This window comes from Brienomyrus brachyistius, chromosome 4, assembly GCF_023856365.1.
Source record: "Brienomyrus brachyistius isolate T26 chromosome 4, BBRACH_0.4, whole genome shotgun sequence".
Classification (NCBI taxonomy): Eukaryota; Metazoa; Chordata; class Actinopteri; order Osteoglossiformes; family Mormyridae; genus Brienomyrus; species Brienomyrus brachyistius.
In genome coordinates, this window is record NC_064536.1 from 20,189,344 (window position 1) to 20,212,928 (window position 23,585).

Consider the following 23,585-nt stretch of genomic DNA (forward strand, 5'->3'; position numbering starts at 1 on the left):
TTGTAACAGAATCTTACTGGAGTCTGTTGAGAGGCCAAGGAGGAAGCGGAGGTAGAGGTCCAAGTGTCCATTTTTGCTCCTTAATGCTTCATCCACTGCATTCTTTAGCAGGTCAGCTGATGAGTTTGACAGAAACACATATAAAGCAGCGAGATACTCCTGGATGCTCAGATGCACAAAGCAGTACACCTTCTCCTGGTACAACCCATACTCCTCTTTAAAGACTTCTGTACACACTCCAGAGTAAACTGAAGCCTCTGTGACATCAACACCATTCTCTGTCAGATCTTCCTTATAAAATATGAGATTGCCTTTCTCCAGGTTGTTAAAAGCAAGTTTACCGAGTTTTAAAAGGAATTTCTTCCCAGATTTAGTGCATTTCTTAAGCTTGTTTTGATGTTTTTCCATATACTTTTCATTTTTTAAACTCACTTGAAAGATCAGGAAGTGTGTGTACATTTCAGTCAGAGTCCTTGGAATTTCTCCCTTCTCAGTCTCACTAAAAAGCCTTTCAAGGACAGTGGCTGAAATCCAGCAGAACACAGGTATGTGGCACATGATGAAGAGGCTCCTTGATGATTTCACATGTTTGATAATCCTGCTAGCCAGGCTCTGATCACTAAATCTCTTCTTGAAATACTCCTCCTTCTGGGCATCACTGAACCCTCGTATCTCTGTCACCTGGTGGACACACTCAGGAGGTATCTGATTGGCTGCTGCTGGCCGGGAGGTTATCCAGAGGAGAGCGGATGGAAGCAGATTCCCCTTAATGAGGTTAGTCAACAGCACATCCAGTGATGTTTTCTTTGTTACATCAAACCAGCTCTCATTCTTCTGAAAATCTAGAGGAAGGCGACACTCATCCAGACCATCAAAGATCAACAAAACTTTGTACCTACACAGCTCAGTGGATTCAAGCGATTTCAGTTCTGGGACAAAGTGGTGAAGCAGATCAATCAGACTGTATTCATCCTTAATCAAATTCAGGTCCCGGAAAGGAAGAGCAAATATGAAGTGAATGTCCTGGTTTGCTTTTCCTTCTGCCCAGTCAAGAATAACTTTCTGCACAGAGACTGTTTTCCCGATACCTGCGACCCCTTTTGTGAGTACAGTTCTGATAGGTGTCGCACGTCCATGTAAGGGTTTAAATATATCATTGCACTTGACTGTAGTATTTTCTGTTAGCCTTTTCTTGGATGCTGTTTCAATCTGTCTGACTTCATGTTCATCACTGACTCCTCCAGTTCCCCCTTCAGTTATGTAGAGTTCTGTGTAAATCTCTTTGAGAAGTGTTGGCTGTCCTTCCTTAGCTTTCCCTTCAAATACACACTCAAATTTCTTCTTCAGATTACATTTGATTGTGCGCTGATACTGCGACAGAAGATGTCCTAAAATGAAATGAGAGCTTTTCAAAAATCATTTTTTTACTCATTTAAGTCAAATTAAATCAAATAAATGATAAAAAATGTTTTTACATTTCAGTTTATTAACTTTTTCTGCAGCAAATCAAACACACACTGAATGAGGTACAGCTCTTACTCTTCTCCAGCATGTCAGCGAGATCATTTTGCTCCATGGTCCTCAGGATGTACAGTGTGATCTTCAGAGCTCCCTTTCTACCACAGGTCTTCTGCATCTGACCATCACTGTCCAGGTCATTGTCCTCCTCCAGCTGAGGCTCAGAGCATTCTGGGTCATTCTGATCCAGGTACCTTTTGAATTTCATCAGCTCATCCTTCAGAAACATTTGAGCTTTTTTCTCCAGTAACTGAAATGAACAGTTACAGTTTAATTATTATCACTCCTGGCACCGTATCTGTTTATAACTTCATCTGTGAATTATGCTGCATTCCATTTCAACTTGTAATTTGGAAATCTGGAGTTCCTAGTGTGAAATTTCACCTGGAACACCCCCCTGAAGTCAGAATTCCAACTCGTGAGGTCGGGGGAACCTAAACAACCTCGACCTCAGAAATCAAAATGGCTGCGCCCTTTATCAACAGAAGTTTTAGCTGTAGTTTTACAGTGATTATGTAATATTTGTTGCTCATTAAATTGGATGTACACACCGCTTTCTGTGGATGTGTTGCTATGGTGTTTTTCTGTGCAAAACATCACGTAATGTGTTGTTATCAACTGGTATTGCTAACAATGACTAACAATTAACCTGGCTAGAACTGGGGCCTGTTTCAGAAGGCAGGATTTCTTTCTTAGCCGGATAACTTGTCAGATTTAAGGTAGTCTGGGCTAAATATAACTGAATGTAGATGAAGGCCATTTAAACTGGGGCACATTAAATACAAGAAGTTATCTAGCTAAGCAAGAAATCCATCCATCCATCCATTCATCCATCCATCCATTTTCCAAACCGCTTATCCTACTGGGAGTCCGGAGCCTATCCCGGAAACAATGGGCACGAGGCAGGGAACAACCCAGGATGGGGGGCCAGCCCATCGCAGGGTACATTCACACACCATACACTCACACACCATGCACACCTACGGGCAATTCAGCAACTCCAATTAGCCTCAGCATGTTTTTGGACTGTGGGGGGAAACCGGAGTACCCGGAGGAAACCCCACGACGACATGGGGAGAACATGCAAACTCCACACACATGTAACCCAGGCGGAGACTCGAACCTGGATCCCAGAAATGTGAGGCAACAGTGCTAACCACTGCACCACCATGCCGCCCCGCAAGAAATCCTGCTCTTTGAAAAAGGTCCCTGGTTTTGCTAAATGGCTTTCCGTCTTGCTGTACTGGAAAGAGTACTGGAACTGGAACTTGTGTGTGACGTCATTCCCAGCTCCGCTTTCCGACCTCCGAGGTAAATGGAACGCAACATTAATTGTAAATATCTTGTCTTTGATAGGATGAACTACTTATTCTAGATCTGTAGAAGATATATGTCAATTTAGATCAAATTTAAGAAAATATACTTTAGAAATAAATGCACACCTTGAAGATGGATGATAAGTCTCCTTTATGTGGATGTGAATTACATTTTTTCACTCTGCCCCTGTTAATAAAACACAAATATCCAACCATTATATTGTTATTTAAACAGATGTAACTGCCATCCACATTCTGAGCTTATTTCATTAGACTGGCTTCCTGACATCAGCTTGCTTATGACAGTATAAGAGAATCAGTGGCAGCAGAGAGAGACAGCAGGTAGCGGCCAGAAGAGACGGTTTGGCATGTAGCTCCCAGTTACTCAATGACATTCACTGGCTACTTGTTGTAAACTGTTTAACATGATTTAAAACAGATTTCAACTTAATTACCATAACTATCCAGGGCTGGGATCTGGGAGGGGACAGCCATGCCTCCTGCAATTTAGGGACGCCCAGCTGATCTCTAATTTTTATCATTTTTATTTGCTAAAAATATACATAGATCAAATGTTCACACCGAACCATTTGTATAATAATTTTGATTACAATAAAATGTATAATAATATAACAATATACAAATTTTGCATAATATCCCCCCCAGCAACACTCCTGTTTCCCTTCTGCTTCCCAAAGCAGCTCACTTAACCCCAAAGGGATTTATTCTCTCCCTTGTTTCCAGGGTTAACACTAGACTGCCTGTAATACTCAGGGGCTTCCTGTCTCTTGCTGGGCTGCACCTCAGGTTCCCAGCAGGCCCAGGCTCTGGTGTGACCTCTGGCAGCTCCGTAGGATCTTGTCCAGTGTGAGAGAGAAACTGACTAGAGGGATATTTTGTAATCAGCTTTGAAACTGTATCTTTGTGCAGCTATTGCAAAAGTACCTGAGTGTTATGCAGCTGACAGCCAAGAATGTCAGCTTAAGAGAATTAAGAGTTAACCTTAGTGTAGCAATATGTGCTTGAACTTTGTGCTCATTAGATTGAGCAGAAATGCAGGATAGAGAACAGAAATGTGAGTTTAGAGCGTGTTTATCAGACAGAGCAGGAAAATCACAAAGGTTACAGTGAGTGGGGGCTGCTTGCAGGTGGCCATACCCACAAGTTACAGGCTGTATAACGTTCATATGAAACGCTGATTACAAAATATCCCTCTAGTCTAGTTTCTCTCTCACAAGTGTTGTCCCTGGTCCCAGGTTCATAGCTCCTTAGTTCTGTTTGTTAATTGTTAGTTAATTCCACCTGTGTCCTGTTTCCAGTGTCTCTCTGATTGGTTGATTGTTTAGAGTCCTCACACCTGCCTTTTGTTAGTCCCCATGATCTGTGTATTTTAGTTCCTGTCTGTGCTCAGTTCCCTCAGTTGGTCATTGAGTCACATGCTGTTGATCCTGTGCTTTGGTTCAGTGTGTATTGGATTCCTGTGTAGTTATTTTCCCCTTAGTCCTGCTCCCTGGGTTGCCCTGCTCCTGCACCATCCCCCGATCCCATGATAACTAGCTAATTAGTAACAGGTTCTGTTCCATTAAACATGTTCAAACTGAAGCCACAGTCTGAACAGAACTAAAAAGCCCATGAGAATCAATTTATTATCAAAGCAGAAACATCTGTCCCAGAAAAAGACAATCTATTGTCCAGTCATGCTTAATCAATTTAGAGCAGTAGCTTTTTCCAGCTGTATGCTGAGGATTGACATTTAAAATGCACTTTTCAATCTACCACCTAATTCCTGCTCACAAGAAGTCAGTCTTTACAGTGATCCTCAGAGTTTAACCTCAGACGTGATTTATACAGAAGACAGATAAAACTTCTGTTTAAATTTGCAAAGACAATGGGATTTGCAAAAATTAAAAACACTGAAAGTTGAAGTTTTTCTTTCTATTAGCTTGTGTGTGCCTGTATGTCTTTTGACTGAGAGTCTGAGTCTTATAAACAATGTTTAAATGTATATTTACCATTGATCTGTAGGAAAAGGTCCCTCTCTGAAGCTGATTGGTTCCTCCATTGACCTGTCACTCTTCATGGAAACAGAGCTGGGTGCAGGTGAGCCTGCTCTCTCCATCAGGACACTGTGGACAGTAAGAGGAAAGATCCTCATTATATAAATGTAATTCATATGTGGACAGGGTCACATTAAACCTTCAGCTGTTTAACCTTCTGCTTTGTCTTCATGTACTTTATGCTGTGAAGCTCTTGATGCAAACATGCTTCTTTACATTTAGCTTTAATGTGAAATAAATTCTCACTTAAAATGAAGATCCCAATATGAAAGGTTTAGTATCATCGTTACAGCCATTTCAGAAGCAGCTCCCCCCATTTCTGTGCCGATCTAGACCAGATGACTGATGCTGTGGCCTCTATGAACACGAAGCGTAAATAGTAACATACATGCATAATATCTAGTAGCTACTTCATGCAACGGGTGCGGTCGCTATATATTGGTGTGTTTTTATATGTATGTATACATACATATATATATATATATATATATATATATATATATATATATATATATATATATATACACACACACACACACACACACACATACACACACACACATTTTATTAACTAAAATCTTACCTTGCAATACAGAATCTTATCCGTGTTTCTTGACAAAATGGAGAGTCCAGCATTGAAATACTTTGACTTTCATTTACAAACAGTAAATGCTGCGTGTCAAACGCGGAAGCGGTCTAACCAGAAATGGACTTCGACTCAATGGCAGGGTCTTCTGACATAAAGAACATACCTACCAGAATGGTATAGCCTTATTAATTAATAGTTAATAGTTAATTAGAGTTAATGCGCATGCGTACAACATAAATAGGCTGTTGATTGCATGATTGCATAAATTTATCATACCGTTGATCAACTTGATCGAGGGTGAGCAGTTACGGAGCTCACCTGGACCCAGGTGAGAAATGAGTTCATAATCTGTTCACACGGTTTACAAATACATTCCCACGATTTAGCAATCCGTTTTAGCGCACGTTTTAGAAATCCTTACACACACAGTTACTGTTAGCTTCCAAGGTTTTCTTGTTAGACCAGCTGTGCCTCTGGAGACTTCCATTTACTGCACGACTGTACATACACATGTGTATGCAATCTCCGTCAAAGTCAAGGTGTTAACATTACAGGGCTTTACGCTTCCATTAAATTGTAGCACTAATCCCAGTACTGTAAAAACTAGTACAAAGGAAAATCAGTTAGCACAAGTAGGGCACGGATTGCTAAACCGTGGGAACGGATTTGTAAACCGTGAGCACGGATTACAAATTTATTTCTCACCTGGACCAGGCGGCTCCGTAATGGTAATTGCATATTGTTAGTGTTATTTTTGCAGTGCATCTGTTGTATAAATGAAGTTGGAGTGTAGTTCGCTTTGAAAAAGGCAGCTGTACTTTGTGAAAGCGTAGTTATTCTGCAGTTTTCTGTAGTTATTTCTTGTAAATGGAGTAAGGTCCTTTACAAGCCCTTTATAGCATCCAGTTAGTTAATCTGTCAAGTAATGTTTAACTTTAAAATTACTTTTCATCAGTAATATTGTTGTTTTTTTTTTGTATTGCATATCCACAACCATAGAGAAAAGTGGGAGGAGATTTTCGATTTCCTTTCTAAAGCGTCTTACCCACCAGAGCTGAATAAAAAAAGCCTTAGAAAATACTCTTATAAACTCTTATAAATTCAGCATTCATGGTAAGTATTTAACATTCAAAATGAATTACTATGATGATCACAATGCTATTAGTATAATAACATTTTAATACATTTTATAAAGATGGAAAACTATTCTTCGGGGGTGCACGTCGACGAAGAGTAATCAAGACAAAGGAGGAGGCCATAAATCCTTTTAAGGAATGTCATGCCTCACCAATTGGAGGGCATACTGGTATTATGAAAACACGAACTGGCATGTGTTCAAGGTTCTATTGGTATGGCATGACAACAGACATTGAGAAATTAGTGTGTAGGTGTTAGTATGTACTGTCATTAAGCATACATGTACATATCTCTATATACAACTCGACTCTTATTTTCAAGGTGTCTGAATGTGACCAGTGTGAAAGAGTGGGACCGCCGTTGAGTGCAGTTAAAACGCTGGATTGCATGAAGGTGACCATCTGTTGTAGTGCACTATATTTTACTAATTCACTGCAGTATTTATTCTGAATAATCAAATATTACTGTATATTACTGAAAGGTATCTGCTGTTTGGGAGCGTGTTGGAATTGACCTCACAGGTCCACTTCCAAAAACATCCTCTGGCTTTCAATATATTTTAATGGCAACAGACTATTTTTCGAAGTGGGTGGAGGCCTTCTCTCAAAAGACAAAGTCTGCACTGGAAGTAGTGAAAAACCTAATGTACTTATTTGTAGACATGGTTGTCCCCTGCGCATACTATCATTCCAAGGATGGGAGTTTGTGAATTAAGTAAGCTGTGCTATATACATTTTGTAATGGTTATGAGAAGTTTACCAGCTTGATTTTTATACAAATGATTTTATACAAGTGAAATCACATTACACTGTAATGTGCTTATTTTTTCATTTAGAGTAACACCAGTTTCTGCGAACTGCTGTCCACTGAGAGGAGTGTAACTGCTGCCTGCCACCCCCAGACAAATGGGCTTGATGAGAAGACCAATGAAAACATCAGAGAAAAAGTTGTGGAAAATATCACACGTGTGATGCCCGGCCCATCCGCTCCTTGTGTGTGCCACGCCCCCTGCTTACCCACGTGTATTTTCCTGATCGTCTCCTGCTGTGTCTGGTTACTTTTGATTAATCCCGTGTATTTAAGTCCTGGTCTCCCTGGTTTCCTTTGTCCGTCATTGTAAATGTCAATGTCAGTCAGCATTCCCTGTATCCTGGTCCCCGTTTCCCGAGTAAAACCCGTTTTCCCGAACCTCGCCTGTGTGCCTGCTTCCGCTCGCTCGCCTCGCTGCCCGCTTGCCTGGCGATCGCAAGTCCTCCAGTGACAGAATGACGGACTTAAACAAGGAGGCGCGGCAGCAGACCGAGGAGCAGCATCTCGGTCTGCTGCAAGAAACCTATTACTGGTTGAACCAGCCAGAGGTCCAGGAGGACCCTGTGGCATTGGAGTTCGCCAGTCGCAGCGCTGATCTCCTGATGGAGAGGCCTCCACCAGAGAGCGAGCACCTCCTGGGGGAGGTAAGTGCTTGCCTCCAGCAGCTAGCCCAGCGTCTCGTGGAACGGAGAGCAGCCGCCTGTGCAGCCACCTTCGCTGCTGCCTCTGCCTGCGCAGCCGCCTTCGCTGCCGCCGCTGCCTTCGCAGCCGCCTACGCAGACACGGCAGCTCCCTCTTCCTCCTGCAGCTCCCGGGCAGGCGCCCCCACTGCAGCAGCCTGCAGTTCCCGGGCTGGCGTCCCCACTCCAGCTGCCACCATCTGCAGCAGCCCCAGAGGCGCCCATGGCATACCCGGACCCACTGCTCATCCCCCCTGCAGCAGCCACCCCGGAGGCGCCGTCCGCGCCTCACCCAGGAAAGACGGCCGACTGCATCTCCCAGTTCTTCGCCCTCCAGGGGCTATTCTGGAGGATCTGGGAGGGACTGGTCACTCCAGTGAGCCCGGAGGCGGAGGAACTTATAACGCGGCTACAGAAGAACTTTGCCGTGTTTACTCCCGCCTCCGACCGGGGGGATCTGGAGAAAATGGCAGAGGACGTTCGGCAGCTCCTCCAGCTCCAGAGGGCTGCGGTCCCCGCTCCCGTGCAGCCGCCGCCGCCCGCGGACCCCGCTCCCGTGCAGCCGCCGCTACCCGCCTGCGCAGCTCGCACGGCCACCTTCACCTGCGCAGCTCCCCCTGCCTGCAGCTCCAGGGCAGGCGCCCCCACTGCAGCAGCTTGCAGCTCCAGGGCAGGCGCCCCCACTGCAACAGCCTGCAGTCCCTGACCGCGCTCCAGTCCCTGACCGCGCTTCAGTCCCTGACCGCGCTCCAGAGGCGCTCCCACTGCAACAGCCTGCAGTCCCTGACCACGCTCCAGTCCCTGACCGCGCTCCCACTGCAACAGCCTGCAGTCCCTGACCGCGCTCCAGTCCTTGACCGCGCTCCAGAGGCACTCCCACTGCAACAGCCTGCAGTGCCTGACCGCGCTCCAGTCCCTGACCGCGCTCCAGAGGCGCCCCCTCTCCCTGCAGCAGCTCCAGAGGCGCCCCCTCTCCCTGCAGCAGCTCCAGAGGCGCCCCCTCTCCCTGCAGCAGCTCCTGTGGCGCCCCCTCTCCCTGCAGCAGCTCCAGTCCTGTTTCCCCTTGTGACTCCTACGCCCGTACCCCGGAGAACTCGACCCCAAGCAGGGGTACTGTCTGTGTCCCACAAGGGAAGGGGACATAGACGCAGGACGGGGGTCCCGCCCGTCCTGCCCCCTGGCTCGCCCTCCCTCGCCTGCGCTGAGGCTCGGGTAGCGCCTGCGGGCCCTGGCCGTCCAGGTCGGCTGTCACCTGCAGGTCCCCCTCCGAAGTCTCGTCGCCCAGCCTCGCTCCCTCCGCCGACTCTTCGTCGGTCGTCTGCGGGTCCTCCCGCTCCTGTGCGGCGGAGGACGTCGCTGCCTGCGGTGGCTCCCCCCCTTTCCTTGCCCTCGCCAGCGTCCCCTCCACCTCCCTCCTCGACCCCTCTGTCGGTCCCTCGCCCTACCTCCTCGGCCCTTCCGGGGTCCCCTTTGGCTCCGGCCTCCCGGCCGCCTGCAGCCCCTCCGGCCGCTTCCCGTCGCCCGCTGGGGCTCCCTCGGGCTCCCCTTTGTTCCCCCGCCTTCTCCCCCTTCTTCCCTGCCTTTGTCCCTCCTTCCTTTCCTCCTCCTTTCTTTGTCCCTCGTCCCCTCACTCCTCCTGTTCCTCCTTCTCCCTCTGGGTTCCCTCCGTGCACTCCTGGTCTGTTTGTTCCCTCTGTCCCCTCGGTGTCTCCTTTCCTGATCTGTCTGTCCTCGTTCCCCGTCCTTTGTCAGGTCCTCTCCCATCTCCTGTCCTTGTGCCTGTTCTGTCTGTCCGTCTTGTTCCCGGTCCCTTGTTAATGGTTTTGGGTTTTGTTTTTCAGGTCCTGGTTCCCTGTGTCGTCTCGTCCGTCGCCTCCTCCGGGGTGCGCCTGGTGAAGCGCGCCTTTGGGGGGGGGGCTCTGTCATGCCCGGCCCGTCCGCTCCTTGTGTGTGCCACGCCCCCTGCTTACCCACGTGTATTTTCCTGATCGTCTCCTGCTGTGTCTGGTTACTTTTCATTAGTCCCGTGTATTTAAGTCCTGGTCTCCCCGGTTTCCTTTGTCCGTCATTGTAAATGTCAATGTCAGTCAGCATTCCCTGTATCCTGGTCCCCGTTTCCCGAGTAAAACCCGTTTTCCCGAACCTCGCCTGTGTGCCTGCTTCCACTCGCTCGCCTCGCTGCCCGCTTGCCTGGCGATCGCGAGTCCTCCCGTGACAACACGGTCACAACAGAAAATGACAGAAGCATTTGCAAAAGAGTTCAGAAAAAGTACAGAAATGTCGAGTTTAAGGAGGGAGATGAAGTGTTTTTGCTTAATGTGCGAAAGAGAAGTAGGAGGAAAGGAGGCAGAATGGAGGCAGATTACACTGGACCCTACATAATTCAGGCACTTTCAGGGAAGACTGCCATGTTGAAAACATTGATGGATCACTGCTTAAAAACAAAATTTAATATCAGTCACCTGAAATCATATAAAAGAAGTAATGTAGAGAGCAAGGAAGTTGGCCATGCTTTGGAAAATGCAGATGAGCGGTCAAAGCACAGTTCTGACCGGTTGGTCATTTGGTTGCGAGTTTGTGTCATTATTTGACCTGTAGGTCGTGGGTTCTGACCGGTTGGTCATTTGGTTGCGTATTTGTGTCATTACTTGACCTGTCGGTCGTGGGTTCTGACCGGTTGGTCATTTGGTTGCGTGTTTGTGTCATTACTTGACCTGTTGGTCGTGGGTTCTGACCGGTTGGTCATTTGGTTGCGTGTTTGTGTCATGACCCGTTCCTGGTCATGTCTGAATGTGTTTATTATTGACAACAATGGAAATAGAACTTTGTGTTTTCTCTCTAAATATTCACAAAACTAATTTTATATGTTCTGTGTTGCAGTCTACAAATTGTGGTCTTCAAAACATTCGGGGCAGACTGAAGTAGTTGTTGGACCATACAAACTGTGTGATACTTCATTTTGAACACTTTCTGGAAATGGCTGGCTGTCAGTTGAGGCAAGAGTACATTTAAGTTGCTTGCAAGTATGATGTTTTAATGCATACCTTAAAAATGACTAACAATTGTTCTTTGATTTGAACAGGTCATTGATGCATACCTTCACAGTATTCTGAAACAGTTTTACAAAGCAAAATTCTTTGTTGTGTTTATCGGCCATTTGAACTTTTGTTAGAAATCTTTCACAATAATGACTATATAATACTCTTACAGACAGCTGTACATAAGTTGGATGCAGAAATTGGATCATCTGTCTTTCGTCTTGGTCAGTTCAGAGTCTTTCAAAAGGTAATTAACTAAATTGCACTCTAATTTACTATGTTATACTCATTAATTTTAAATTTCAGTTGTGACTGAAGTGCTCTCTGCTCTTTTAAAAGATGAAGTTACCCAATTCTCCAACTTGGATTCACCCCGTCAATGTCGGAGGTCACTGGATTTTAGTGATAATTCTTTTCTTAATTCTGAATTTACTAAACTCAATATTTTTTTCACAGAAAATTGTTGCTATGTATATATCACAACTGAAATATACAATTAGTTTTAAGACGTCTCAGAGTGACTCACTCATACTGTAAAATTTTGACATATTGTCCAGATGGATGAAAAAACAGTCATTGCGATAAACCCCCTTCGGAATGAAATGCATTATGAAAAAAAAATTCTCCGTAATTGGAGGTAATGTTAACCATGGCATAATTGTTTGTATTACTGCTTTTTGTTGAACTTTTGTTTTGTTAGTTTGGAATATTTTTAAATGTTGATAAACCAATAATTTGGGCAATTGCACAGAAATGTTTTGAAGACAAGAAATGCTAGTGACAGGCAGTGGAGAACACAGGCCATACCCCACAAAGTGCAGAGGACACAGACCATACCCCACAAACTGAAGAGGACACAGACCATACCCCACAAACCTCAGAGAACACGACCATACCCCACAAACCTCAGAGAACACAGACCATACCCCACAAACTGCAGCAGGACACAGACCATACCCCACAAACTGCAGAGAACACAGACCATACCCCACAAACCTCAGAGAACACAGACCATACCCCACAAACCTCAGAGAACACAGACCATACCCCACAAACTGCAGAGGACACAGACCATACCCCACAAACTGCAGAGAACACAGACCATACCCCACAAACCTCAGAGAAATGCCAAGGTAACCATTATAAAGTATATCTAGAGCAATTTGTTTAGTCTGAATAGTGTATCTAATGTGAGTATATCCAAGCGAAAGTGATACCAAGTCTTGCAGCAAATATGTCTAATTTTAAAAATGTTGTATTGTACTATCTTTGTTTGTATTCCATATAGTGTGGAGGGTTACTGTGTTTCCTGCAACATGCTGCAATCTGATGCTGACAAAAGCACAACTGAAATGGTAAAAATACAATGATAAGCTGTACACTGAAACCCTTCTTTTGTATTACATTACACATTTTCATGAACAATCTACCTGCTTACTAATGTGATGTGTTTCCACTTTAACGGTACAGTGTGACTTCCGTTCCAGATGCACACACGGAATGATTTTACATGTAAAAATATTTAATTTGTACACTAGTGAATATTTACTGTCGTTTTGGTTTTACGGTATATAATGCATCATAGTTCCCTTTTGAAACCCACCTTTATTAAAGCTTGTATTTTTTCTTGACCAAGTTTTTTTTGTGTTTCTTATTTAATGGATAAGTATTGCTTAGCAATATAAAACACTGTTGGCATTTTTTTAGTTATTTTGTCAACAGATCCATTAAACTTTTCATACTTTTAAAACGTTTAAAATACAGTATACTTTTATTTATAGTATATTCCTACAAAAGCATATTTTCTATATAATACATGTCTTATACATAAGAACCTAAATAGCGGCTAGAAATGACTGACCAGGCAGGCAACGGGTGGAGTAGGAGCCTCGAGCGGAGCTGGGATGGGCGGAGCAGGCACCTCAGGAGCCTCGGGCGGAGCAGGCAGAGCAGGAGCCTCAGGGGCAGGCGGAGCAGGCAGAGCAGGAGACTTGAGCGGAGCAGGAGTCTTTGGCGAGCAGGCGCCTTGGGCGGAGTTGGGATGGGCGGAGCAGGCAAAGCAGGAGCCTCGGGAGGAGCAGGCGCCTCGGGAGGAACTGGAGCCTCGGCGGAGCCGGGATGGGTGGAGCAGGCAGAGCAGGAGCCTCGGGCAGAGCCGGGATGGGTGGAGCAGGCGCCTGTTCAGATCTTTTTTTTTTGTGAGAGTGGGAGGAGCTTCCTGCTTCTCAGGCTGCTGTAAGTGCGGTTTTGGACTGAGGTGAGACTGAGAAGAGCAGACTGTGCAAACAGTGGATCTGCAGTGTATGAACAAAATAGTACATTATATAAACTGTACCGACAGCGAACATGTTGTGCTGCTGCAGTGATCAGCACTGTTTCTTCATACCTCTGAGACTGGGGTTCGAAACTCCACCCTGGCTCAGTGAGTGTGGAGTTTTCACATTCTTCGGATTAGATCCTATATTTCAACTTTGATTGCCCTGTTCACCATTAACCAGAAGAAGGCCTACCTGGATGAGATGGACAGTCTGATACTAACTGATTCTCACATAACACCTGTAAGAATAAGGTGATGGTGGTGGACATAAGCAGCCGCTGTATATAACCCTCCCAACATAAAAGGGGTCCCAGTTAATAGGGTGAACATCTTTTGATATCTCGGCGCCAGTATTTCTGATGATTTCACCCGGTGGGATAGCATACAGACCCAGATATCTAAAGCCAGCAATCAGCTTTACCATTTAAGGCAGCGAATGAGGTTAAAAAGCTCACCAGTCATCCTTAGAGCCCTTTACTGGGGAGCGTTAGAGACCATCCTCACCATGAGAATCACAGCCTGGTTCGGTAACTGCTCTGCCCTGGACCACGAAGCTCTGCAGAACATGGTACATTCAGCTGAATACATCTGATTCAAGATTCTTCACTTGTCACATACATAGTTATACAAAGTACAATAAGTAGTGAAAAGCATCCTGAACCGCTCTTTTGTAGACTGTGCAAGTTAAAAATCCAATTATGCTACAGTTAAAGTGCATAAAGCTAAAATGAAAGCAGAGAAGTATGTTCAAAATGAACAGTAACACAAACATAAAAAGTGACCAGTGTGACAGTGCGGATATGGTGAGGGGTACAAGAGCACAGTGTAGATCAGGGTGTGAGGTGCAGTGGCATGTCCAGGTTCAGAAGCCTTATGGCCTGGGGGTATAAGAGCACAGTGTACATCGGGGTGTGAGGTGCAGTGGCATGTCCAGGTTCAGAAGCCTTATAGCCTGGGGGTAGAAACTCCTGCTAAGCCTTTCAGTCCTGCTCATGATGTTCCTGAGTCTCTCTCCTGATTTCAGAAGCTGAAACAGGCTGTTATTGGGGTGGGATGTGTCCTTCATGATCCTGAAGGCCCTGCTCCTACATCTCTCAATGTAAATGTCCCAAAGCTATTCCCTGAAATAGACTCAGAACATGAAAAAGACCTCAAACTGAATGGACTGCAAACTGAAATAAAATTTTGATAACTTTTTTGTCATGGGGCGTATTTAACACGTCCCGATTTCCCAGTCTGTGTTACTAGATTAAAACCTATTTCAACAGCATCCATGTATTGTATCTGAACCAGTAGCCTTTCGGGGTTGACATTACAGAAGGCTCTCTTCTCCTTGCCTGTTGGACTCAATTTCAAGACTTTCCTGTCATTAGAGGCCTCAGAATGTGTGTAAAACTTATTGAGTGTACCTGGTTGAGAGGGGCCGTTTTGGTGTGTTTGGGCTTCTTGGGTGTAGCAGACCAAGTTCTCTGAGGACACTCAGCTCTCTCCTCATTGTTTCTCATAGCAGTGGTTCTGGTTGCTGATGTTCAGGAGGAATTAATGATCATATACATGTTTCTTGTGAATGTGAGAGTTAAATCATAACAAAGATAAAACAAAGATACTCTTGTCACGATGCTAGGAGAGGCCGCCTCAAGAATTGGCTCTGATGCCATCTTGGATACGTGACGCTCCAAACCCCAGCCCTGTGCTGTTTTTATACCTCCTGTCGGCTCACATCACTATTGTACAATGAGGCTCTCTGGAGTCTCAAAAGGGGCCAATTGTAACTTACCGTCCTCTGCTCCCTGTGTCACCAACAGAGCTCAGCACAGTCAGCAGTGGAGGACAGCAAGAGGATCTTCACTGAGATGATCCACTCCATTGAGATAAGACGCTCTGAGGTGACAAAGCTGATCAGAGATCAGGAGAAGGCTGCAGTGAGCCAGACTGAAGGAGACATGGAGAGACTGAAGCAGGATATTGATGAACTGAAGAGGAGACACTCTGAGCTGGAGCAGCTTTCACACACAGAGGATCACATCCATTTCTTACAGGTAACAGAACAGCTACTTTGACAATATGAAAATCAGAGCATTCAAATGAATGTATTTTTTCATTTGTATATCAACTAGTCTGTCATTGGTCAGATGCTAACGGTCCTGTTCATTCGATTACAATACACATTTGTTTTGACGAAGTTGTTTAATCAGACTGTGTATCTGTAGAGGTACCAGGGTCTTCCTGTCACCCCAGAAGCTGGATTTGAACCCAAAATCTCAGTTTCTTCACGCTGCTCTTTGGAGAATGTGTGGACTGTGGTCTCTGAACTGAAGGATCAATTGGAGAATGTTTGCAAAAAGAAAACTACAGAGATTCATCATGCAGGTTAATACAGTAAATAAATACATTGTTAACACAGACCATGCAGAGAGTGTGCAGTACAGTCAGCCTCACATTTGTGTGACCAAATCCGATTCAGTTTTCAAAAAGTTTAAAACTCTGTAAAAAACAGTGGAATAGCTCCACATTCTACGGGCTGCAAAACCCAGATCACATGAATCATGTTTCTTCTAAATTATACAATGAAAAAACCTGTATTATGTGTAACTTACAATCATTTGCAGTTTGTGAAAATTCCTGTTATTATCCCTCATAATGATAATACTGTACTGCTGGTGTCTCCACAGTGAGTGACGTCCATCTCCCACAAGTAAATTCCTTTTACTCACATCCCTGTTTCTCTCTGTCTTCTTCTAGTTACCAAAGACACCGTCCTACCAGTATTAGTGCCCAGGACCAGAGCAGAATTCTTACAATGTGAGTCTGTTCACACACTTGCTTCTCTCTCCCTGTATGAGGTGGAGTGTGAATTACTGTCTTTTATTTCCTTCTGCTAGAGGAGCTTCTCTTTCTCTCTCCTGCTGCCTCCTTTCACATTTACATGAGCTGTTTTTGTCAGTAACCTTTGAATTTGTTTGCAATACAACTGCTGATGTTTAGTATTATTTTGCTCATAATGAGGCATCCATGTTGAGAATATTACACTTTTTTTTGTCTTTTTCAGTACATAAATTGCTCAGTTTCACATAAATAAATTGCTCTAAAATGTATGTTCTGTTTAGTGCAAGAAATCATACTACACAATATCCTCACATAAAATCCTTTCTAAAAATTATACCTAAGAGCTGCAATGGGCAGAAATCCAAGTCCTGGGTTGTTTCCTACCCAGTGCCCATAGCCTCTGGGATGGGCTCCGGACCCCCGTGACCCTGAATAGGACAAGCGCTTACAGAAAATGGATGGATGGATCTTTATTGAAAATTCAAATAGAATTTAGCTGTACATTTCAAAGCATTAAAACATTAAACAGAAGTGGGCACTTTTTGTTATGTGAGGAGTGAATGAGACCAGACCTTCACCTTCTGATCTTCTCCTCCATCAGATTCCTGTCGGCTCACTCTGGACCCCAACACAGCAAACGAAGAACATCTGTCTGAGGGGAACAGAGTGGTGACATGGAAGAGAGAGACACAGTCATATCCTGGTCACCAGCAGAGGTTTGACTCACGCCTCCAAGTGCTGTGTACAGAGGGTCTGACTGGGTGCTGCTACTGGGAGGTTGAGTGGAGCGGGGGATGGGTTGGAATAGCTGTCACATACAAAGGGATCAGCAGGAAAGGATGGGGTGACAACAGCTGGCTTGGATACAATGACAAGTCCTGGTTTTTGTCCTGCTCAGCCTCCAGTTACTCATTCTGGCACAATACTGTGCAAACTGCAGTATCTGCCCCCCCTCCCCCAGGATAGGGGTGTACCTGGATCATGGGGCAGGAACTCTGTCCTTCTACAGCGTCTCTGACACATTGACCCTCCTGCACAGGGTCCAGACCACGTTCACTGAGCCCCTCTACCCTGCATTTTATCTTTGCAGCAGTACAGCCAAATTGTGCTGATTAGGTTAAGAGTCTGTTAAATGTATCCTATAAAATTAACTAAACAACTAACATTAGAAAACATGACTGCTGGTCAGCACTGGGAACATCCTGGATGGAACAGCCTTGTTTTTGTCACAGGTATATGTTTTTAAATAGTAATTTATATTTTTAGCGAGATAAAAATCTGCATAAATTCAGTAATAGCGATGCTTTTGGCATGTGAAGTACCAGTATAAATTATTAACAATGATTACATTAATGCAGATAATCCCTAACTTATGCAGGTCATGGATTTTAACCAGTTAGAATTTGGAAAACCAAAAAATAAATCATAACTTTGCAGTAGTTTACACTGTTTCCTTACCCTGACTTTCACTCTCCATATTGCCATTATTTAAATATACCGTAACCCTGCATAGCGTGCTCACAAACCTTGTGTGTGTTATTGTAAATAGTTGTATATAATTAGCATGTATTGTGTTATGGTGCTGCAGCGTCTGCTGTAGTGATAAATGCTATGTGTGTATATAGTGAGTGACTGTGCTCACCATGTGTTGTTGGGGTGGTCAGGGTTGCCAGCACTAGTCAGCAGAGTGAGTGGTTGGTGTTTGTACTTGGTGTTTGTTCTCATTGTGACAAGCACTGGTGTCGGATGTGGGATGCCAAAGCAGCCCCGCTGGTGCTACTGGAACACACACACTTCTCAGAATTGTTTGGCAAGCCTGCTTCAGCCTGGCAGACCTGAAAGCGGCTGTGAAGTGCTGCTTGGGGTACGATGGCGGCAATAAGACAGTGAGGAACCGGAAGCTCCCCAGCAAGAGGCTAGTTTGCTGATGCTGTGAGGAGAAGGGACACCGGACGTACCTCTGCCAAGAAGCTCACAACAGAGCCACCGGGAGACCAGCTGAGAGTGGCTCAGTGAGACAGTGGCTCACATCCCTTGATGCACCCTGATCCTGTGTAGTGCACCTTTAAGCCATTCCTGCTAACCAACCGGGCAACTACTGGAGAAAAAGTGGGATCTTCTGCAACCTCCGACTGCTTACCAGCCAGCCAGCGAGGTCTCACAGTACACTAGCTGTGAGAAGCCACATTGCAGCCCCTGCTGCATGTGCCACCACCAGAGGTAGCAGGCAGAGGCAGTGTTACTCGCTGCCACACCTTGGAGGCCCAGCTGGCCCGGGAGCGCCGTGGGAATGCCAGTACCCGCAGAACTTGGAGCAGCTGTGTGAATCCAAAGAACAGGAGTAGCAGGATCCGCATGATAAGTGCGTCAACTGCAGGGCGTGTGACTCCGACCGCCAGAAGCAGCAGGATGAGTCAGCAGAAGTGGCGCAGTTCGGATAGAAGGAGACGTGTTGCAGTTTTGAGGCCTAGCCAGCTCAGGAACGCCGTGAGCTGGACAGCCTGCAGGAGCAAGGTGAGCAGGACCAGGAGCAGCGCGGCCAGTGCCAATGCGACCTGGATGGACTGTGTGTGGCTACCTGATCGGGGGAGCAGGAGGGTCAGCAGGTTCCCACCAAGCCTTGTAAGACAAAGGGCTAGTGCCTGGGAGGACCTACAATGTCAGCACCTGCCAGCAGTCCAGCATCGGCCAGCCTCCTGGTCTCCTCAGCCTCAGCAGCACTCGTGAGCGGATGGTTTCCCTCATCATCGGAGATGGTGCACCAGTGGCTGCCACCAGAACTTTTGGACTTGTTCCAGTGTTGAGGTGGGGGTTGGGTGTGGTGGTTTCTGGGACGGTTGACCTTTGGGGAGGGGATGTGTAATGCTGGGAAAATGCCTCCACGTAACAGAGCCCATTTCCATTTCCCGGCGTACTTGCAGGCCTTGAGTGTGTTAATTTAAACAGTTGTGTGTTAACATGCTTTGTGTTATTGTGTTGCAGCATCCGCTGTATTGATAAATGTCATGTGTTGTATATAATGTGAGCCTGTGCCCACCCATGTATTGTTGGGGCGGTCAGGACAGTCAGCACGAGCCAGCAGAGGGTGAATGGGTTGATGTTTGGGGTTTGTGCTCCTATTGCAATAAGGCTGCCTCGTCTGCTTCCTGCCACCACGATACAGTACCTTGGCCTGTCAGTTATTACAACATAATATGTAAAACTGTGCCCCATGCTTCCTGCAATAGGCTCCCTGAGCTATACTGTATAAAATGCTTATATAAAGTGGATGGACGTTTATACCCAACACATTGTTATTAACAACGATTGTTATTAGCAAGGGGCACTTGCAGTGCAGTATGTATGGATCCCCGCACTTAATTAGACTATTGAGAGCCAGTGAGCTTCACTGAACTAATTCATTCCCTTGTCTTAGTTAAACCACGGGCATGTTTAACTAATTAATTCCTTGGCTTTAGTTAGATCGTGGTCACATTTTATTCATTTGTTCCTGTGATATATTAAAACGTGGGCACATTTTACCGCATAGCCTGCTTATTGCCTTATGCATCGTGGGTACAAATTAGCATAATTAGTAAAAGCAGATGAGGAGACTTTGTTAAACGTCATGAGCAGACATCCGTAGTCTTCTGAAAGTGTTAGTGCAGAGCAAGTCCTTAAAGTCAGACACAGTCAAGGAAAGGTGGGGAAGCCTCTTCATCATCCCACAGTGCAGCCGATAGCCCTCCACAAACCACACCTAGGGGTCCATTCTCCCATCAAGCACTTAAGTCAAAAATGCACTCAACATGTAAGAGTATTCTCCTCTCATCAGTGCAGACACACTACTGCACTTAACCCAGCGAAGAAGACGTGGCTGTGGAAGAAGTATAATTAATTCATCAACCAAGAATAGGGGAGCTCTTCATGATTTTGGCACCAAGCAAAACATGGAAAATGGATTACTTCATTTACAGTGGCAACCTTGTTGAAATCCGCAGAAACTCTTTAAAGTTTAACATGAACGCATGGTGGTAGCCTCCTACGCTTATTTTTGGTCATTCTCACGAACATATCAACAATAAAATACAACAATAAAATTAAATGTTATGGCGTAATACAGTATTTGAATTTTGTGCAGAGCAATTGACATTCGCTGAACTTATTAGATACATTAATATTAAGTAAATTATAGCTCTGATTTACTGATCCCTCAACCATTTTTCCAAAATAGGCACTACCCTAAGATCAAATAACATTTTCAGGATCTTTCCAGGATTTCTAAATCTTTCAGCTTTACTGCAAGTAACCCACAATAGACGATCAATTAGTATATAGATGTATGTTCAGTTGTTCAATCGTTATATGTGGTGAAATACTTGTGGTGTTACTACAGTACCCAGAGTTGCAGGTGTAATGGATTTTTGTTGGCAGACAACTCTGGTGTATATGTGCTCATGACATTGTATCAGAAGTCATCTTTACCCACCAAAGGACTGGCTACATGAAGAATACGAAAAATTTCAAAATTCAGTGCTCCAGAGCCTTTTGACTTCAGCCAGCCTGCAATGTGGCCGCTGTGGCTTTTTGCGATTCTGTATCTATCGTGTAAGCTCTTAGGTATAATTTTTAGAAAGGATTTTATGTGAGCACTAAGCTGAACAAGGAAGAGGGTCCCAGTTAATGCCAGTTAACTCCTTATCATATGCAATGGGAATAGAAGTGGGGGCTGTTTTTCGTTCATTCACATTTGCAGACACAACTGAAGCTAATGACTATGAAGAGGTGATGAAAAAAATTTATGAGCACTTTATACAATGCAGGAACATGATACATGAACGAGCACTTTATACCATGCAGGAACATGATACATGAATGTGCACTTTATATCATGCAGAAACATGATACATGAACGAGCAGGTTTCCACCAAAGTGTACAGAAGACAGTGAGTCAGTGGATGTGTTCATCAGCAGCTTGTATGAATTAACAGAGCATTGTGACTCTGCTGGGCTGAAAGAAGAGCAGGTAAGAGACAGAGTAGTGACTGGAATTGCCGACCGGGAAATCGCACTAAGGCTCCAAATGGGAAGTGAATCAACGTTAGACAAAGCCGTGCAGATGGCAGGACAGCCCAAGTTGATAAAGACACAGAATCCCAGCATGATAATGACAGACATCAGGGCAGTGCAGCAGCAGCCCAGAGGGGACAAGCAGCACAGTGGGGGGGGGGGAGGTAAGGCTGAATGAAAAAGGCCAGTGGGAAGACAGACAGGCCCAGAGACACCTGGTTCACAGTGTGGTAGATCACACACGTGTCCCGCTTACAACAAGCAATGTCAGAGATGCAACAAAACAGGGCTTTTCGCTGTTGCCTGTAAGAGTCCAGCAGTGAGAGCTGTGGCTGTGCAGGACATGTTAGTCAATGAGGCTGAACCATTTTTCCTTGACTGTGTAATGGGGCCCGATTCAGAGTCCATTTGGCAGGTGAATCTCGCTGTATGTGGGAAGACGATAACTTTTATAATAGACACTAGGGCAGACATAACCATTACCAGTCTACCACAGCACCCTCTACTGGTGAAAATGAGCAAACCGGTCCTGCCCTACAGCAAACTCCATACTATTTGAGGCTATTTTACGACATGTATTTTGGGAAACACAATAAGTTAAATAAAACGATTCCAGAACACTCTGCGAGGTTGCAGCTCCGGTGACCCGCTACTACATAGAAGACCTGCTCATCCGTGAATCATCAGAGCAGGAGGAACTGGAAGAGCCCTGGGAGTCCATCATCTGGTGAGGAAATCAGCCTGGTTCCCAGTGGAGTCACATTGGCTCGGGCTGCAGATGATGGGCTCAGAGGACAAGGTCACTATGTCTCTGAATATTGAGTTCTGAGGGACAATTCAGCCTGCTGCTTAAGTGCTGCACTCAGCCGCTCAGCCTCCTGTGCTACATGAAGCCGCTCAGCCTTCTGTGCTACATGAAGCCGCTCAGCCTCCTGTGCCGCGTGAAGCTGCTCAGCCTTCTGTGCTACATGAAGCCGCTCAGCCTCCTGTGCCGCGTGAAGCCGCTCAGCCTCCTGTGCCGCGTGAAGCCGCTCAGCCTCCTGTGCCGCGTGAAGCCGCTCAGCCTCCTGTGCCGCGTGAAGCCGCTCAGCCTCCTGTGCCGCGTGAAGCCGCTCAGCCTCCTGTGCCGCGTGAAGCCGCTCAGCCTCCTGTGCCGCGTGAAGCCGCTCAGCCTCCTGTGCCGCGTGAAGCCGCTCAGCCTTCTGTGCTACGTGAAGCCGCTCAGCCTTCTGTGCCACATGAAGCCGCTCAGCCTGCCGCTTCTGTGCCATGTGACCCCGCTCAGCCATTACTATGCTGCACAAGACCATGCAGGCTGCTGCTTCTTTACTGTGCGAAGTTGCTCCTGCCCCATGTTTTCTCCATGTTCTACAGAGGCACCATAGAGAGCGTCCTGACCAGCTGCATTTCCGTCTGGTCCGGCAGTGCCAGTGCTGCTGAACGGAAGAGCCTGCAGCGGATTGTTAAAGCAGCTGGTAACGTCTCTCCCCTCACCGCAGGAGATCTTCCGCAAGTGCTGCATCAGAAAGGCCTCCCACATTGTGCTGGACTCCTCCCACCCCTCACATGGACTCTTCATGCTGCTCCCATCTGGCAGACGCTACCGCAGCATCAAAGCCCGATTGACCAGACTGCGAGAGAGCTCCTTCCCACAAGCCGTCAGACTCCTCAACATGCTGAACTCAACTGTGAACCATGACTTTACACCTCTGCACTTTACACATCACTGTTTTAAAATGCACATGCTGCCATAGAAAGAACTCTGTCCTTTTGGCTTAGAAGGACAAACTTTAAGAGAGGCAGTGACATCTAAAATATCCTGGCAAGTGGAGTACAAACGTGAAGTTAGCTCCTCCATATCAGCACAGTGAATATTCTCTAAACACGGCCCAACAGCATCATTAAACACAGTTACAAATTTGGTAGCAGTAGAAGGCTTCATCTGTGGGAAACACTGGGAGCCGCACAAGACTTAGGGGCAGAACATGGAAGATAACTATTGATCAGAATGGGGGAATGATCAGAGAAATCGGCCTTGTGAACCGTCATATTAAAAACAGACAGACCATATGATAGTACAAGGTCTAAAGTACGGCCATGTTCTTAAGTTGGACCTATTACAGGTCAAAAGATTCAGTAAGATTCAGGAAGTCTTTAACTAGTGACTTAGGCGAGCAGCAAATATGTTTAAAATCACTCACATTCAAAACCTGGTCATATTTTGCCATAAAATAAGTCAGAAAGTTAT

The 23,585-nt window shown here is 45.6% G+C and overlaps 1 protein-coding gene across 3 annotated transcripts in view; it reads right to left on the reverse strand.

The window, feature by feature from the left end:
* The window catches only part of LOC125739605 (NACHT, LRR and PYD domains-containing protein 12-like), a 728,681-nt gene that overhangs the window by 222,851 nt on the left and 482,245 nt on the right, over window positions 1-23,585 (reverse strand). Inside the window, exon 5 of one of the 3 annotated variants that reach the window (XR_007397215.1) lies at window positions 1,540-1,768. The exons of the other annotated variants lie outside the window; for them this stretch is intronic. The gene's annotated coding sequence lies outside the window, so the exon portion shown is untranslated. The remainder of the gene's footprint in view (window positions 1-1,539; window positions 1,769-23,585) is intronic. 3 annotated transcript variants of the gene reach the window in all.